We start from the raw sequence: 17,798 nt of genomic DNA, 5'->3' as shown, positions 1-17,798 counted from the left end.
GAGAGGTGTAGTCTGTATCCTACATGTTTGGTCTTTGCTCATCTCACTTGCAGCCTCAGCCTTAATTTTCCCATTGACCTAATGAAAAGGAGCCTTTTAAGGTCCCAAGTGCGTAAAAAGGTGCGTGCTTGAGAGACTTACCACTTGGGCTCTTTTTGGAGGGGATGCTTTTTATTTTTATTTTTTTTTTATGACAGAGTCTCACTCTGTTGGCCAGGCTGGAGTGCAGTGGCATGATCTCGGCTCATAGCAATCTCCATTTCCCGGGCTCAAGCAATTCTCCTGCCTCAGCCTCCCAAGTAGCTGGGATTACAGGCATGTGCCACCATGCCTGGCTAATTTTTGTATTTTTAGTAGAGACGGGGTTTCACCATGTTGACCAGGCTGGTCTTGAACTCCTGACCTCAGGTAATCCGCCCGCCTCGGCCTCCTGAAGTGCTGGGATTACAGGCGCGAACCACCGCGCCTGGCCGGGGGGGATGCTTTTTGAGATGTTTGCTCTGTGACAGGTGAGATCCTTGAGACTTTCCAAGGACAGGGCTTTTCTAACTGAGTGGAGGAGGCAGCAGAGGAGGCCCCAAGCCAGGCAGGCTCTTCTGAGAAGCATCCTCATGTCCCTGTGCTAATTAAAAGGAAAAGAAGTTCGACCAAATGCAGCTGCCAGGGTTTGCTGTTGAAGCTGACAGCTTTCAAGAGTCTGGGAGGCCTGACGCCCTGGAGGAGCTAATCCCTGCCAAGCCTGTGCCCCCTGCCTTTAGGTGAGGAGATGCCAACCTCTGGATGCCATCAACTTCATAGAAGCCGACAGCTGTGGAGCAATTTGGCGTTTTTTTCTCTTCTCGCCTTCTCCCTAATCTACCCTCTGTGGGACAATTATTGAAAGATAGCCAACCCTGGAATGAGAGATAACCATCACAGCCCTCCACGCTGCTGCTTGGAGAAGGAGATGGCCTTGTACAGAAACAGACAGTGTTTACGGCGAAGCTTGGGATTTGGTCCTTGTCATTCATTGCCTTTAAGACTGACTGAACTGTGCTGTGCGCTTCCCAGAGAGCTGGAAAGTGCAGAACATCTTCTTTCCCTCTTCCTTCCTCTACCGCTGCGAACTTCAGTGGCCTTGTACAAGTGATGAGATTAGGTCTTTGAATAGCCAGCTGGGCACTCAGGGCCACGTGTCAACTGGCCACTACATATTTTTCAGGTTCTCCTGCCCATTTCCCAGTGCAGGCTCTGGGACCAGAGAGGCTGAGCTCACCCTGCCTGCCCCTTAGCCTGGAGGAGCCTCCCATTCCTCCGGCTTGTCAAACATCACAGTTTTCTCCAGACCTGGCTCAGATCCACCTTTTCGATGAAAGCTTTTGTGATCTGGCTCAGACCATGGTGACTATTCGCTTCTTTCAGTCTCTGTTCCATCCTAGTGGATGCTCTATTGTTTCCTCCTACCACATCCTCTTGGTTTTAACAAGGAAGGTGAGTGGAAACCTACCTTCCCTGACATGCTTGAGTGGGAGATGAGAGTGAGGAAGCTTCTAGGACAGTCCCTTCTTTTTGCAGCTGAGGACAGTGTTGCTTGGGGCACTTAAAGGCCAGGAGCACATTCGGGTGCCTGATAAGATGTTACCATATGGACCCAGGCCTCCTGCCGAGTCCTGCACATTTTCCGAGTTCTTTACTGACCATAGTAAGTGAGGGTGTTTTTATTTACTTTGCATAATGATTTTCAGGCGACTCTAGTAAACTTCCTTCATGCACTTAAATGATATAATTTATAAAATTTGGTGGATAGGCTGGGCGCAGTGGCTCACTCCTGTAATCCCAGCGCTTTGGGAGGCTGAGGCAGGCGGATCACTTGAGGTCAGGAGCTCAAGACTAGCCTGGCCAACATGGTGAAACCCCGTCTCTACTAAAAATAAAAAATTAGCTGGGCATAGTGGTGGGCGCCTGTAATCCCAGGTACTTGGGAGGCTGAGGCAGGAGAATCGCTTGAACCCAGGAGGCAGAGGTTGCAGTGAACCAAGATCACGCCACTGCACTCCAGCCTGGGTGACAGAGCGAGACTCCGTCTCAAAAAACAAAACAAAACAAAACCCCAAAAAACTTGGTGGATAGGAGATATCTATGCACTCTAGTTGTAGGAATCTCCAGCTACAATGCAGGGCTCCACAGGCGAGGGTTTCCCGCTGGCTGATATCTTCACAGTGTTGGGACTCTTCTTCTCTTCGTTATTGGTATTTTGGTTGACAGTGGGAGAATAACTTCCTTTGGTATTTTGGACTTTGTGGCACCTCTCAAGCATCATTGCTGTGTGTTTGTTTGGCTTGAAGTGATCAATTCTTAAAATCCACCCAGAAAATTATGCCCTAATTAGGCATTATCCATGCATGTCTGGCTTACAGAAGCCTTCCTTGTAAGTTTCTTTACTTTTTGAGTCTCACGGCGGTATGGACAACACATGATCTACTAAAAATGACTTATCTGCATGTGTATGTAATGCATTACACAAATCTATTGGGGAATATAAGGTTTACTTAGCTCTTTTTACAAACCTGGGGGGATGCTCTAATTTATTCCTTTTAATATTTATAAGGGACAGAGAAATCCTGTATGTAGGGTTTGTCCAATAGGTTTGAACCCAGTATGACTACATCTCTGCTAATTCTAAAACTGCTGCATTTTAAATAAGGCCCCATTTATACCATGTACCCACAAAAATAAAAAAAAAAGGCCCTTTGACCAAACTCAGTCTTCTGCTTAGCTAAGGATGGGAATGACCTTTGTGGCTCGGGTGTAAATATCTGGTACAAGAAGTACCTTGATGCAAAGACCTGTTGTGTTGTAGTATTTAATTGGGTATTGTAAAACTTCATCCTTCTTTATAGTAAATAAATAATTTGTTGGCAAAGAGTAAATAAACCGACTTTCAAGATGGTGCACTTTGTTTTCTCTTCCTGAGCAACTAACTTGGAAGCCTCTTGTTTTTCTCATTTTGCACATACCCATTTTTGAACAACTGATTTGTTCACCTTATGCTCTTGGGCAATATGTACTGTTTGATTGGGAGGTTAAGAGGTGACAGTGAAAACCATGAATTAGAAGACAGTGAATGTTATTGTGTGAATAGGAGGTATTTACTCCTAGAGTGCCTATTATCCCCAATGGATCTTATTTCCTAGTATTGAGGCATGAATCTGATTTAAAAAATTAGCATTTCTTATGCCAGGGCAGCAATTTGTGTCAGATTTCAATCTATTTTGAGTGGAAACCAATGTAAGCCTGGTTGAAAAATGGTGAGTAAATTGCTGTCCTAATCAAGGTAAATCAAGCTCTGAGCATATGGCGGATGGCAAGGTGAACTTCTGCCCCGAACAATCAGCTCGTCTCACTTGATGATGGGATGAGGCAGGGCTTGTCTCTTCTTAGAAAGGCTGTGAGTTGGCTGGTGAGAGTGGGGGAGAGATGTACTTAGTCAGGTATTATTAGCAGAGTGACCCGGGTGACAGGGCGAGTATAAATAGAAGAAAGCTCGCGTTGATAATAGTGCTTGGCACTTAACACGGCTTTTCATCTTCAAAGCCATTTACAGATGCGGTTCTTCCTGGTACTGCTGCGATTCCGGGCTGTTGTTTGTATGCTGCTTCTTAGGAACATGGAAACAGTGATTTTCAGAGACCAAGATTCGGCTCAAAATTTGGTGGTACCTCTTTTCAGAATCCTTTGAGATTTTTCCATTTTGATTGAAATATTTTGAAAGGTCTCAGCATAGATGCCTGTGCTCATTTTGAAATTCCTGGAGTGTGAAATGAGACAGCTTTCTCTGTGATTTAGACGTGCTAGATTTCCAAGGGTGGCTACAGCATGTCTGGAATTTCACAAGCTTTTCGCTTAGACCTTCATATTTTATTTTGATTGGGAGAATATTATCTTTTCTGAGTCATTAAAAAAAAAAAACAAAAAAACAACAACAAACAACCGCAAGCCCTTTCCCTTTGCAGAGTGGCAAGCCTGAAATTGAGCATGTTATTACTTAGCACAAATGCTATTTTCTTGGACCTCTTGAAGGCAGATCAGTTTGGAAGGTCTGAGTCATTGGTGGCTTTCACTGTAGTGAGTCCTTCCTCAGCAGTGAGCCTGGGGGGGCCTGATGAATGGAGATGAGAATGATTTCTAATGCTTACGTAGCTTTGTTATCACAGTTTAAAGTTTCACTTTTTCACTTGAGTTTGGATGATTCCAATTGCACAATGATAGTTTATTTTATTTTGTTTTTTATTTTTATTATACTTTAAGTTCTAGGGTACATGTGCACAACGTGCAGGTTTGTTACGTATTTATACATGTGCCATGTTGGTGTGCTGCACCCATTAACTCGTCATTTACATTAGGTATATCTCCTAATGCTATCCCTCCCCCCTTCCCCCATCCCCCCACCCCACGACAGGCCCCAGCGTGTGATGTTCCCCACCCTGTGTCCAAGTGTTCTCATTGTTCAATTCCCACCTATGAGTGAGAACATGTGGTGTTTGGTTTTCTGCCTTTGCGATAGTTTGCTCAGAATGATGCTTCCCAGCTTCATCCATGTCCCTACAAAGGACATGAACTCATCCTTTTTTATGGCTGCATAGGATTCCATGGTGTATATGCACAATGATAGTTTTACATTTCTTGTGTCTAATAAGACAAAAACAAAGTGGAAAATGCTATATTAGAATTAGTATAAGGGAAGGAGAGAATTTATTAACTCTTGTAACTGGAAATCTGAAATTGGAACTGGACTTATCTTTATTGCTTTGAATTTAAGAGGGAGATCTTTCTTCTAGCCAAATTTGCCTAATATTGGGGAAGAAACTGATTGTGTCTGTTTGGGATGCCAGATTCTAAATCAGTGACAGTGGGCGGGAAACTGTAGGCATTTATGTACTGGAAAATGAGGAGTCCTTTTCTGTGTAATTTGACCAACTAACAGAAAAGTCATAAATTCACTAACGTTGGGGTTTCCTCCCTGGATGACCCGGCAGATCTCTATACATAACAACCTCCACCGTGTGCTCAGAGATACCAGTCAGCCTTTGTTTTGTCTTGTTTGAGACAGTCTCGCTCTGTCGCCCAGGCTGTAGTGCAGTGGCGCAATCTTGGCTCACTGCAACCTCCATCTCCTGGGTTCAAGCGATTCTCCCTTGAGAATCCTGTAATTCCAGCCTCCCTAGTAGCTGGAATTACAGGTGCCCACCACCATACCTGGTTAATTTTTGTACTTTTAGTAGAGGCAGGGTTTCACCATGTTGGCCAGGCTGGTCTCGAACTCCTAACTTCAGCTGAACCTCCTGCCTTGGCCTCCCAAAGTGCTGGGATTACACGTGTGAGCCACCTCACCTGGCCCAGTCAGCCTTTTAATTTCCTACTCTGCAACATCAGCAAACATCTACGAATTACTAGACTACTAAGGGAAGCAGTAATATAAAAGTAGACACCAGAACTAACAGAGAGAAACATAACGTCTATGAAGGAGCGAAGAAAATCTAAAAAACATTCATAGCCTTAGGGATATAATAGAAAATTTTACATCCACATAACAAAAACAGGATAGGATGAAAACGGAGACTGTTACAAGCATTAAAAAAAAAAAAAAGAGCTTTTAGAAATTAAAATGTAAAACTCAATGGAAGGGTTAGAGAGAAAGTTGAGGAAATATCCCAGATGGTGGATTAAACAAAATAAAGTGATAGACGATAAAGGGGAAAATTAAGGAAATTGAAGAAGTCTAGCATTTGAATGACTCTTAGAATGAAAGAGAAAACGGAGATGAGGAAATTAGCAATAATTCAAGAAAATATCCTAGAGCTGAAGAACCTGAATTTCAATCTTGAAAGAAGTCACTCACCAATAGGGTGCCACCAGGCACATTATTGTGAGATTTCAGAAATGTCAAAAAGTCCCCTAATTAGGACAGCATCAGACACTTCAACGATGGAAGCCAGACGGCCATGGAGGGAAGCCCTCAAGATTCTGAGGGAGGACGTTTTTCCAATGTAGAATTCTTTTTTTTTTTTCCAAGGTGGAATCTTGCTCTGTCACCCAGGCTGCAGTGCAGTGGCTGCTCACTGCAGCCTCTGCCTCCTGAGTAGCTGGGATTACAGGTGCGCGCCACCATGCTGGGCTAGCTTTTGTATGTTTAGTAGAGACGAGGTTTCATTATGTTGGCCAGACTGGTCTCGAACTCCTGACCTCAGGTAATCCACCCACCTTGGCCTCCCAGAGTGCTGGGATTACAGACATGAGCCACTGTGCCCGGCCCAACGTAGCATTCTCTACCCACCTACACTAGTGGTGAAATAGAATAGGTTAAAGACACGCCACCCATCCAGAGTTTCCACATAAATCCTTTCTTAGGAATCTGTTGGAGGGTGTGTTTCTTCATCAGGAGCCAGACACTAAGAGAGAAGCAGACAAGAGGCCCTCTGTGTAACAGAGGGAGGGGAGGTGAGACTGCAGGCTAACATTGGTGTCCCAGGCAGAGAAGCAGTTCGTGTAGATTATAGCAGAAAGGAAGGCCCCAGTAGACATTGCTTCAAGATGAAATGAAAGCAGTACCTATATACCTCAATTTATGGACAGGTGCTTTAGACAGTTTATGAAAAATTTGGATTTGAATTGGTGATAAATACATAGAAAATGAAGGCCTTGGAATAAACAAGACCATTATTAATGACAGGGGAGAGTTGTGTGCACTGAGAGTAGTCACTCCTGGCATGTTTGCAGAGACCTAAGGATGCAGTGGGAGCTGCCAGGGGGGTGAGCGTGTCGGGGAGTTGTTGGGGGGTGGGGGTCATGTGACCAGTAGGCATCACCTAATAATGACAGATATGGAAGAACTAGGAAGTGGTGTGTTCCCCGAGAGTGGAGAGGAATGCCAGAACAGTCGGCTGAGAGAGCAAAAGTGGTCCCCAAGCAGGAGATGGGGACGCGGGAGAAGCAGGAGATGACTGGGTTTGATTTTTAGGGGGTGGGCATCGATGCACAGGCCTTATAGAGAATATTTGGCTTTCAAAATTATATGCAGATGTAACTCTGATATAAAAAATCATCTCACTGGGTGTGCTGGTGGGTGGATTGCTTGAGCCCACGAATTCGAGACCAGCCTGGGCAACATGGTGAAACCCTGTCTCTACCAGACATGGTGGCGCGCCTGTAATCCCAGCTACTTGAGAGGCTGAGTTAGGAGGATCTCTTGAACCCGGGAGGCGGAGGCAGCGAGCCGAGATCGAAGCACCGCACTCCAGCCTGGGTGACAGAGTGAGACCCTTTCTCAAATTAAAGAAAAAAAAAATCACAATACTTCTAGGATACAGTTGTTAGGATTTGGGATTGGCTGTGTATCAGCGACCCAAAGTTAGAGTGGCATCAACAAGAGAGTGGCTTATTTTCCTCTGATGTAGTGGCCTGGAGCTGGCAGAGCAGCCTTATAGTCTCAGGACCAAGTCCCTGTATCTTCTGTTTTGCTGTTCATGGGGACAATCAGCTGGGTGATCCTAGGTCTAGGGGTCAGAGGGCAAAGGCATGCCCCTTCCACCCTGTAGTTGGACACGTGAATCCCGTACACCTCCCATTAGCAGAACTTAGTGACTTGAATTCATCTAACCACAAGGAAAGCCGGGCAATGTTGTTTTGGTCAGCCAGTTACTCCTTACTGTAGACAAAGTAGAAGACAGATTCAGGGGTGGTGGAGTTAGCAGCCTCTGCCACAGTGATTTCTACCTGTGTGCACTTTCAGGTATGTTCTGCTCACAGTAGAATGCCTGGGACGACAAAGTCATTAGAGACTGCAAAAAATCACTGCTATCCCTTTGCAAACCTACCTTAAATGACCCCAATTTAATTATTGTTTAACTAGAGGGGTATGTGAACAGTGTGCAGAGTTTCTGTTCCTTTGACTTTTCTTATTGAATGAAAGTTTGGTGAACTGAAACAGCCTTGTATGTGTAAGAATATAATATATGAGGCCGGGCATGGTGACTCATGTCTGTAATCCCAGCACTTTGGGAGGCCAAGACGGGTGGATCACCTGAGGTCAGGAGTTTGAGACCAGCCTGACCAACATGGCAAAATGCCGTCTCTACGAAAAATACAAACATTAGCCAGGTGTGGTTACATGCACGTGTAATCCCAGCTACTCGGGAGGCTGAGGCAGGAGAATCACTTGAACTGGGAGGCGGAGGTTGAGTGAGCTGAGATCACACCACTGCATTCCAGCCTGGGCGACAGAGCAAGACTCTGTCTCAAAAAAAAAAAAATTATATATATATATACCCACCTACTTGTATATATAGGATAGACAGGATATAAACATCTAATGAGATAGGAGTGGATTGTTTAATTGTGAGGAGGATGAACTGAGAGGTGTAACTGATGAAATATTTGAGTGTAAATTCCCTGTATGTTAAAACAGTGAATGTAAAACTTGAAATCCCAAAAAAGTTAGACTTCTGGTATCTTAGGGTAGGGGAAGACCTTTTACAAGTTTTAGAAGAAATAAAGCAAATTGATAGATCTGACTAAGTTGAAAAAGAAAAACATTCTCTCTTGTCAAAAGAAACCACGAAAAGGTAGACTGGGAAAAATATTTGCAATAGTTTTGTGAGATAAAATAATCTAGATCTCTTAAAAATCCATCACAGATACCAACGTAGTTTAAATATGGGAAGGAAGTGAAAGAGGCATCAACAGGTGAATTACAAATTACAGTGGCAGGATACTATTTTTTTTTTTCCTTTGAGACGGAGTCTCGCTCTTTGTCCAGGCTGGAGTGCAGTGGTGCAATCTCAGCTCACTGCAACCTCTGCCTCCTGGGTTCAAGCGATTCTCCTGCCTCAGCCTCTTGAGTAGCTGGGATTACAGGTGTGTGCCACCACTCCTGGCTAATTTTTGCGTTTTTAGTAGAGACTGAGTTTCTGCATGTTGCCCAGGCTGGTCTTGAACTCCTGAGCTCAAGTGATCCGCCCACCTCGGCCTCCCAAAGTGTTGGGATTACAGGCGTGAGCCACCGCACCCAGGCAGGATACTATTTTTTGAATGTCAAATGGAGAAAAGGTATAAAGGGTTTAGATGTTTTCTCCCGCCCTGCTAGTAAACCAGCTTAGCGGACTTGAGAGCATGTTTTCAGGGGGGTCATGAGCCTCAACTGTGTCCCCATATTTTTGACCCTATAATTTAACTTCTGGGATTCTACATTAAGGAGACATCAGAGATGTAGGATTTCTGACTGAGAGTCGTGACTAGAGTGCTACTTAGCATGGTGAAAAAATAATATAAACAGCTTTAATGGGCGGCAGCAGAGGCATGGTAAATACATGACCTTATTCATTTTATAATAAAAATTATCCAACCATTTCAAGTCATGTTTTCAGAGAATCTTAATGACACGAGAAATTCCTTCTGTGTAATGCAAAATGAAAAATGGATTGGAATTCCGAATTCTCTATGAACTAAACAACAACAACAAACTCCACAGAGAAACTGTCAGGGGGAGATACTATAGAAACATAAAATTGATTATCACTGAGTATTAGAATTACAAGTGATTTTAATTTCTTTCTTTATAATTTTACTTTTCAAGATTTCTACCAAGAGCATGTCTATCTCTTATAGGAAGGAAAAAACTAAATGTTGTTGAAAAAGTTAAAGTGGGACACATCGTTTGCAAAGTGAATCAGTTTTGCAGCCACCTGGGTAGACGTAGGGGAAGTCTTCCAGTGGCACGGCCATTGCCCTCCAGAGTCATGTGAGCTTTCACTCTGCTACTGTTTTTTTTTTTTTGAGACAGAGTCTCGCTCTGTTGCCCAGGCTGGAGTGCAGTAGCGCTATCTTGGCTCACCACAACCTCCACCTTCCGGGTTCAAGCGATTCTCCTGCCTCAGCCTCCCGAGTAGCTGGGATTATACGCACGTACCACCATGCCCGGCTAATTTTTCTATTTTTAATAGAGACAGGGTTTCACCATGTTGGTCAGGCTGGTCTCAAACTCCTGACCTCGTGATCCACCCGCCTTGGCCTTCCAAAGTGCTGGGATTACAGGCGTGAGCCACCACGCCCAGCCACTGTGCTACTCTTTCAGTGGCTTTCTTGTTGGTCTTTGTATTGTTACTCTTCAGTTTTATTGATTGATTGATTGATTGAGTGAGTGAGTCGGAGTGTTACTCTTCAGTTTTATTGATTGATTGATTGATTGATTGATTGACTGAGTGAGTCGGAGTCTCACTCTGTTGCCCAGGCTGGAGTGCAATGGTGCGATCTCAGCTCACTGCAACCTTAGCCTCCCAGGTTCAAGTGATTCTCCTGCCTCAGCCTCTCAAGTAGCTGGGATGACAGACATGTGCCACCAAGCCCTGCTAATTTTTGTATTTTTAGTGGAGACGGGGTTTCACCATGTTGGTCAGGCTAGTCTTGAACTCCTGACCTCAGGTGATCCTTCTGCTTCAGCTTCCCAAAGTGCTGGGATTACCGGCATGAACCAACGCACCAGGCCTTGAGTTCTATTTAAAATGATTGATTTGATGCATTTAAATTTTACAGTCCAGATTACTGTTCTGTAGTGTCTAGTTAGAGGCAAATGGATAATGAGGAGTCATAAGACTTGAGCAAACTTTTCCCCTTTTAATAAGTGTCTATAAGCCACTGACATTTAACTGATTTATTAATAGCCATATTCATGGACTTTTTTTTCTTTATAGAAAAACTTGGTACATGACTACATTTTTGAGGCGGAATGATTTTCCTGAATTTATAAATGAATGAAAAAAAGCAAATAGTCTTTGTATGACACACGTAATAGTTTCTAAGATGTTTCTCCTTTGACATTTTCCACTGATAGAAAAATGCAGGTGATTTAATAAAAACCTATGCTGTGTTAGGAAGTTTGCCGTGAATCATTTGTGGAATATTAGGGGGAAGCTGTTAAGTCTCCTTTTGAAGTTTCTTAGATTTAAAAATTCATGAGTTTTAACTAGTTTGACATTATTACATTAAAACTTTTAAGACAGCCAAGAATTGATGGTTGTTTAGGACATGTTCCAAGCCCTCAAATACGGCTCTCCAGTGCAGTAGTCTTGCTGGGCTGCCCACCTTCTACCCACATGTGCCTAGTTCAATTCAAGGTCATTAAAATTAAAATTCAGGTCCTCAGCAGTACTAGATACGCTTCCAGTGCACCGTAGCCAACATGTGGGTAGTGGTTACTGTAACTGGACCAAGCAGATATAGATCAGGCAGTGCTGGTCTAGATGCATTCAACATAGATAATGAGCCCCCAGTTATGTTTGGCTAGTTGAAGAGTAATATCTAATGCATGTTCTTTCTCACTCGTGTTCTTCCTAACAAGGCTTTGCTTAGCCTGTGCTAGCATTACTCTATTCTTTGACTATACCTCAAATGAAAGGAGAAGGAAAGATAGGGTTGAAAGGGGAGGATGCTTATTGTATTAAATTTGCTTCAAACATAAAGGGATAATCTGAATGCAGAAAATGTACAATGAATCACAATAACACCTGGATTGATAAAATTTTAGATTTGAAAGGGGTGATTGCATCTCATCAAGCTTTCTGACTGAACTGATGAGAAATTCAAGGAGTAAAGAGGTTAAGTAATTTGTTATGTCACACAGCCACATAGCTTGTTATTCCCTTATTCTGCAAGCTCTCTGTTCTTTTCACTGGTCCAAGACAACTCTTGTAAGAAGTTCCAGTACTAGAATTCTGTTGTCCAATAGAGACAAAAGGAGCCTATTATAGTAGAGTTAACTTTGTACAAAACCACAAAGTGTATTGTATAAAACAGGAAGTTACCTTTTATAAGCCCAGTCTTCTGAATGTTTTTTATATTGTCTTTGGAAAAAACTGTTACTTTAATTAATAGACACTTTTACTTTGTTCTGGAAATTACATATAGCTTAAGAAACAAAAGGAAATACGCTTTCTTTTAATAATAGCCTTTTTGGGAGGTTAGGGTGTTGTAGTTAGGAAAAGGCTTTTTAAAAATATCCTGTTTCTATTTTGCAAAGCTTATGGGTGGAGCAGTTGTCACCACCAAGATTTGCCCCTCTAACCCCCCAAAAACATCCCATTGAATGTAAATAGAAATTTCTGTGAAGTGGGTTATTATTCTCATATTTGATAGGTTTCCCCAAGAATTATCTGTTTCCACAGACACTGCATAGGTTCCATTAGTTGCTGTGGAAAGTGAAGTAATTTATTCTAGGAACTGTGACTGTGTGCTGTGAAAAGATTGCATTTTGTTAGCATAATTTCTACGGTGTTCTGTTGATGGGGCCTCTCAAATACTTCTTGGACCTGTTCCCTTCATTTCTTCTCCACTGTCTTAGTTCACACCCTTGCCTGCACTTCCATGTTTTTAGTTTGTTTCCATTCATCCGTCTCGCCTATGGCTCCCTGAGTGCTTCTTCTGAAACAAGCCTGATCATTTCACTTCCTGGAACACCCTGCCACATCCACTCCATCTGCAGAGTGACACGCAGGGCTCGGGCCCTTACTGTAGCAAACATTCTCTTCTCACCTGGGCTCAGCCTGCCTCTCTGTTCTCACCCCAAGTCTTTGTTCAGATATCACTTCCTGAGGTCTTGCCTGACTGTCATGTAAATAATTATCATCCTTCTGGTGGGGCGTGGTGGCTCATGCCTATAATCCTAGTACTCTGGGAGCCAGAGGCGGACAGATCACTTGAGGCCAGGAGTTCGAGACCAGCCTGGCCAACATGGTGAAATTCCGTCTCTACTAAAATACAAAAAAAAAAAAAAAAAAATTAGCTGGGTATGGTCAGGCGCACCTGTAATCCCAGCTACTCGGGAGACTGAGGCAGGAGAATTGCTTGAACCTGGGAGGCGGAGGTTGCAGTGAGCCAAGATTGTGCCATTGCACTCTAGCCTGGGGGAACAAGAGCAAATACTCCATCTCAATCATCATCATCATCATCATCATCATCATCATCATCATTCTTCTTTGTTTGCCTGGTCTTTTCTGCTTCATTTTTCCCTATAGCACTTATCACCATCTAACAGGCTATATCACCTACTAATTAAAAAAAAAAAAAACTCCATTGACTCTTTCTCCCAATTAGGATGAGATCTCTACCAGGGCAGGAATTTTTTGTTTTGTTTTGTTACAGATGCCTTCGCGTGCCTGACATGGAATGGGGGATCAGTACATATTTGGGGATGAATGGGCATGATGCCGCTTGCTCCACGGTCCTGTCTCCCACCCTCTCCCTTGAGGCACCTTAGACTTTTTCCCAAGGGTCTGCCATGCTGTTTGCTGCTGGTACCTCCACGTTTAATGGCTTTTCTACCTTTTTTTTTTTTTGAAACAGAGTTGCTCTGTCGCCCAGGCTGGAGTGCAGTGGGAGCCATCTCAACTCACTGCAACCTCTGCCTCCCGGGTTCAAGCAATTCTTCTGCCTCAGCCTCCTGAGTAGCTGGGATTACAGGTGCACACGACCATACCCAGCTAATTGTTTTTTTTTTTTTTTTTTTTTTCCTATTTTTAATAGAGACAGGGTTTCGCCATGTTGGCCAGGCTGGTCTCAAACTCCTGGCCTCAAGTGATCTGCCCGCTTCAGCCTCCCAAAGTGCTGGGATTACAGACGTGAGCCACCGTGCCCATCCCCCTTTGGTTTCCTCTTATCCTCGGCTCCTCTGGGCATTTCCTCTTGAGCCTCTCCTAATTTTCTGTTCCGCTTTGATGCACCCCCCGGCCCACCCAAGCTCGCCTTCCTATCCTTGTTGATATTTGCATCTTGTCCTTCGTGGGATTCCAGGTACATTCTTGGTGGACTTGGTGGTGGTTATGTGTGCGGTTGGACAGACAGACTTGCTTTTAGCAGCCACTTGTCCTTGCTGGCAGCCACTGGTATTTATATGTCTGTCCCCAGTGCCCAACGTGGTGTCTGGCATAAATAAATCAGATGTTCCATTAATATACACACAAGAAAATTGCATGGTATCAGCACTTATCTGTCTGGCATTAGTTTAAAATTGTATGTGTCTTAGAATTTGCTAAGAAAAGTTTACTATAAGCTCTTGAGGAAAGCTTTTCAGGAGGAGTTAATTTGGAGAAAAATGCTCCATGCCTAGAAGTGTTGAGTGCTCACAGGGCAGATGACACTGTGTGGGGTCCCTGCCACTCCCTAGTTTAGTTTTATTTCTTTTCATTGCCCCTTCCCCACAATAGGTGCTCAGTTATTAAAAATCGATGATTTAAGTAAAAATATAAAAGTCATAGCTGCATTATGGGAAACGTGGATAATGGGGGAAAGGGAACTGTAATTGACTGGTTAGGGTGTGGGTTCTGGAGCCAGTTGTGTGGGTTCAAACCGCAGCCCCACCACTAGCGGCTCTGTGATGCTGAGCAGGTGACTTCATCCGTTAGGTTGCTTATCTGTAAGATGGGAACAGTAATATAACCTACATCCTAGAGTTCTGAGGATTAAATAAGTGCATGTTTATTATGTACTTAGTAATCACTGTAAGTGTTGGTAAAATAAAATAATCGTAAATGCATGCTTACCATGCTAACACTTCCATTTCTTCTCTTTGAAGCGACAGAAGCTCCTCCTCTTACCAACAGGTTTAGGTTCCCAAGACTGCTGAGAAGTCCATTCATTTTAACTCCAAATCACCTAACCAATGACCAGTGGGTACACATACACAGAATTTTTTTTTTGCTCCGACTCCTAGGCTGGAGTGCAGTGGTGTGATATCAGCTCACTGCAACCTCTGCCTCCCGGGTTCAAGCAATTCTTGTGCCTCAGCCTCCTAAATAGCTGGGATTACAGGCATGTGCCACCATGCCTGGCTAATTTTTGTATTTTTAGTAGAGATGGGTTTCACCACATTGGCCAGGCTGGTCTCAAACACCTGGCCTCAGGTAATCCGCCCACGTTGGCCTCCCAAAGCTCTGGGATTGCGAACCACTCCCCTGGCCCACATACGCAGAATTTTAATTTTTTCCCCACCATAAGCTTCTGTCTCTTCTCACTAGGACACTATTATTGCTTTTGTACTTACTGGACAAGATGGAGTTGTGTTCTTTAAATGTCTCAAAAGTAAGCACATACCCACAAAATACACACATACACCCAGCACAGGGAAGCCGTCCCTGAGCATGAGCCATCCTGAGATGGCCAGGCTGAAATGTGGATTGTGAAACACTGCTCGCGTTTTATTATTTTTTCCTGGATTGTGGTTTTGCTCTTATCTATGAAAGTTTGAAATCTGGGAGCTTATAAGGAGAGGGGCTTTTTTTTGTTATGTTTTTTTGAGTCTCTGTCCCACAGGCTGGAGTGCAGTGGCACGATCCGGGCTCACTGCAAGCTCTGCCTCCCGGGTTCACGCCATTCTCCTGCCTCAGTCTCCTGAGTAGCTGGGACTACAGGCGCCCACCACCACGCCCGGCTAATTTTTTTTAATTTTTAGTAGAGACGGGGTGTCACCGTGTTAGCCAGGATGGTCTTGATCTCCTGACCTCGTGATCCGCCCGCCTCGGCCTCCCAAAGTGCTGGGATTACAGGCGTGATCCACTGCGCCTGGCCAGGAGAGGGGCTTTTGTACTGGAATCCCTCCCTGCCTTAGCTCGTTTGAGTGTTCTCCGTGTGCCCTTTCTGTGCTTGTACTCCTGTGTCCATAGCTCTAAGCTTTTCATGGAGCTGTGTGTTTTGTTATGATCATCGTTTTTGGGGCTCCATCATATGCCTTCAAGGCCCCTTTCTCCTGGATACATTCTGGCATTTTCTCCTCCCTTTTTCTTCCCTGGTTTACCTTTGTTTGCTCCAAGTGTTTCAGTTCCTACCTTTTTCCTTCAGTTGCACACCCTTCTCCCCTCCACATTCCCGGTATTTTCCCTGAGTGATCACTGGAGGGAGAGCTGGGAGAGCTGAGCATTCCACAGTGGGCTGCCACCCTCCGCTCTCCAAGCCCATGCCACCTGTGGCTTCTGGAGTCTGTGGATGCTGTCTCTCTTCCTCAGTGACCACGTGATCCTGTCATCTCATAACCGCGCTTCCTTACATGGGGTAGAGGTGAGGGGTGGAGGGTGCATCTCTTACCCTTTGTAATATTCCGGGTACCCTCTGAACATTCTCAGTGGACGCTTGGGTATTTGGTTGGATGGACACACTTGCTTATCAACAAGTAGTTTGTTTACAGAGTGCCTCAGTGCTCGCTCCCTACATGCCAGGGGAAATCCAGGTGAACTGGGGGTCCTGCTACCCACTGTAAGCTCCAGGTGTAGCGCAGAAGACCTTAGAGTGCCCTTGGCAGGCAGCCTTTCCTCTGCTGTGTGCAGTCCATGGGAAGAAATCTCTGGAACCTTCTGAGACAAGGTGTGAGCAGGTCAGTTCGGTGTTAGGTGATGTTTAGTTCTGTGGCCGCCAATGCAGTGGGTTGATTGTTGTGAAGGAGGTAGTTCCTACGTCCAGATTTTTGTGTCCCTGTCATCACAGGAATCTGGAAGGATTGCTCTTAGAAGAATGCAGCTCTGTCCATCATTCGGAGGGTTCTTTTAGCAAACTGATACCCACAGGGGTAAAATGTAGCCAGCCTCCATAGTAAATTGCTCAATTTACCAATGTCCTCCATTAACAACAACAGCAAAAATCTTAGAACCCCTCCAGCTGTTAAAAGGTGCCTTCATTTAGTGTCGATTCCAGCTAAGCTTTCGGAAACTAAGCTCATTACATTGCAGATGATTCACTGGGGATATAAGATAACTTCATTTTTTAAATTCAAAAACGTTTATTTTCATTATTAAAAACTGTTAAAAAAGGATTTCACTATTTAAAAAATTTCATTTTCATTATGAACGAAGCAAACTCAGTTTGTGTTTTGGTTCGGGTCGTTTCTGTAGATACCGTATTTTCTTACACTACCTGCCTTAGATTTATGCATCTAGAGGGCCACGGTTAAGATTGTGTTCACTTGCTTCCTCCGAGGTGCCCCAGACGGTGCCACAGAGAGCACGTCGTGTCCATGGCTCTTCAGGGATGGTACTTACTTGTCCTTTCTGTGATTTTTTTTTTTTTTTTTTTTGAGATGGAGTTTTGCTCTTGTTGCCTAGGCTGGAGAGCAATGGCGCGATCTCGGCTCACCACAACCTCCGCCTCCCGGGTTCAAGTGATTCTCCTGCTTCAGCTTCCCGAGTAGCTGGGATTACAGACATGTGCCACTACGCCTGGCTAATTTTTGTATTTTTAGTAGAGATGGGGTTTCACCGTATTGGTCAGGCTGGTCTCGAACTCCTGACCTCAGATGATCTGCTTGCCTCAGCCTCCCAAAGTGCTGGGATTACAGGCATGAGCCACTGCACTCAGCCTTTCTGTGATTTTAAAACAAGCTGAAGAAACTGTTTAGGACCTAGTACACTGCATTTTACCCATAGCTCTCACACTTTAGATCAGGGAAGTCCTGGTTTAAGTTACTTGTATCACTGATGTTGACTTCTACGCCTCAAACCTTGTGCCCTCATTTTTGCCTCAGAAAACATAAGGCCCTGTGCTGAGAAAGTGAGGGAGCGATAATCTCGCATTGACAGGGGCCTTCTCTGTTGCACTGTCGTTCCCTTGGCTTAGTCAAGAACTTATCTTTGTAGTAGCAAAATGCCTAAATTGCTGTTTGCCGACCCACTCCGGATAGTTTTATAGTTCATTCTCTGAAACAGGTATTTTCTTTCTTTGTACTGTGGTTGAGAAATAGCTTCCTGTCCTCTCCACAGTGTCTGGTATAGTACGTTAAATACAACAGG

General features: G+C 44.2%; 1 protein-coding gene across 8 annotated transcripts in view; it reads left to right on the top strand.

Moving 5' to 3' along the window:
* Positions 1-17,798, top strand: part of SFMBT2 (Scm like with four mbt domains 2) — a 254,614-nt gene that overhangs the window by 10,246 nt on the left and 226,570 nt on the right. The gene's annotated exons all lie outside the window — the stretch shown is intronic.

This window comes from Pan troglodytes, chromosome 8 (assembly GCF_028858775.2).
Source record: "Pan troglodytes isolate AG18354 chromosome 8, NHGRI_mPanTro3-v2.0_pri, whole genome shotgun sequence".
NCBI classification, from domain to species: Eukaryota; Metazoa; Chordata; class Mammalia; order Primates; family Hominidae; genus Pan; species Pan troglodytes.
Note: the sequence above shows the minus strand (reverse complement) of the source record. Positions and strands in the feature narration are given on the sequence as shown.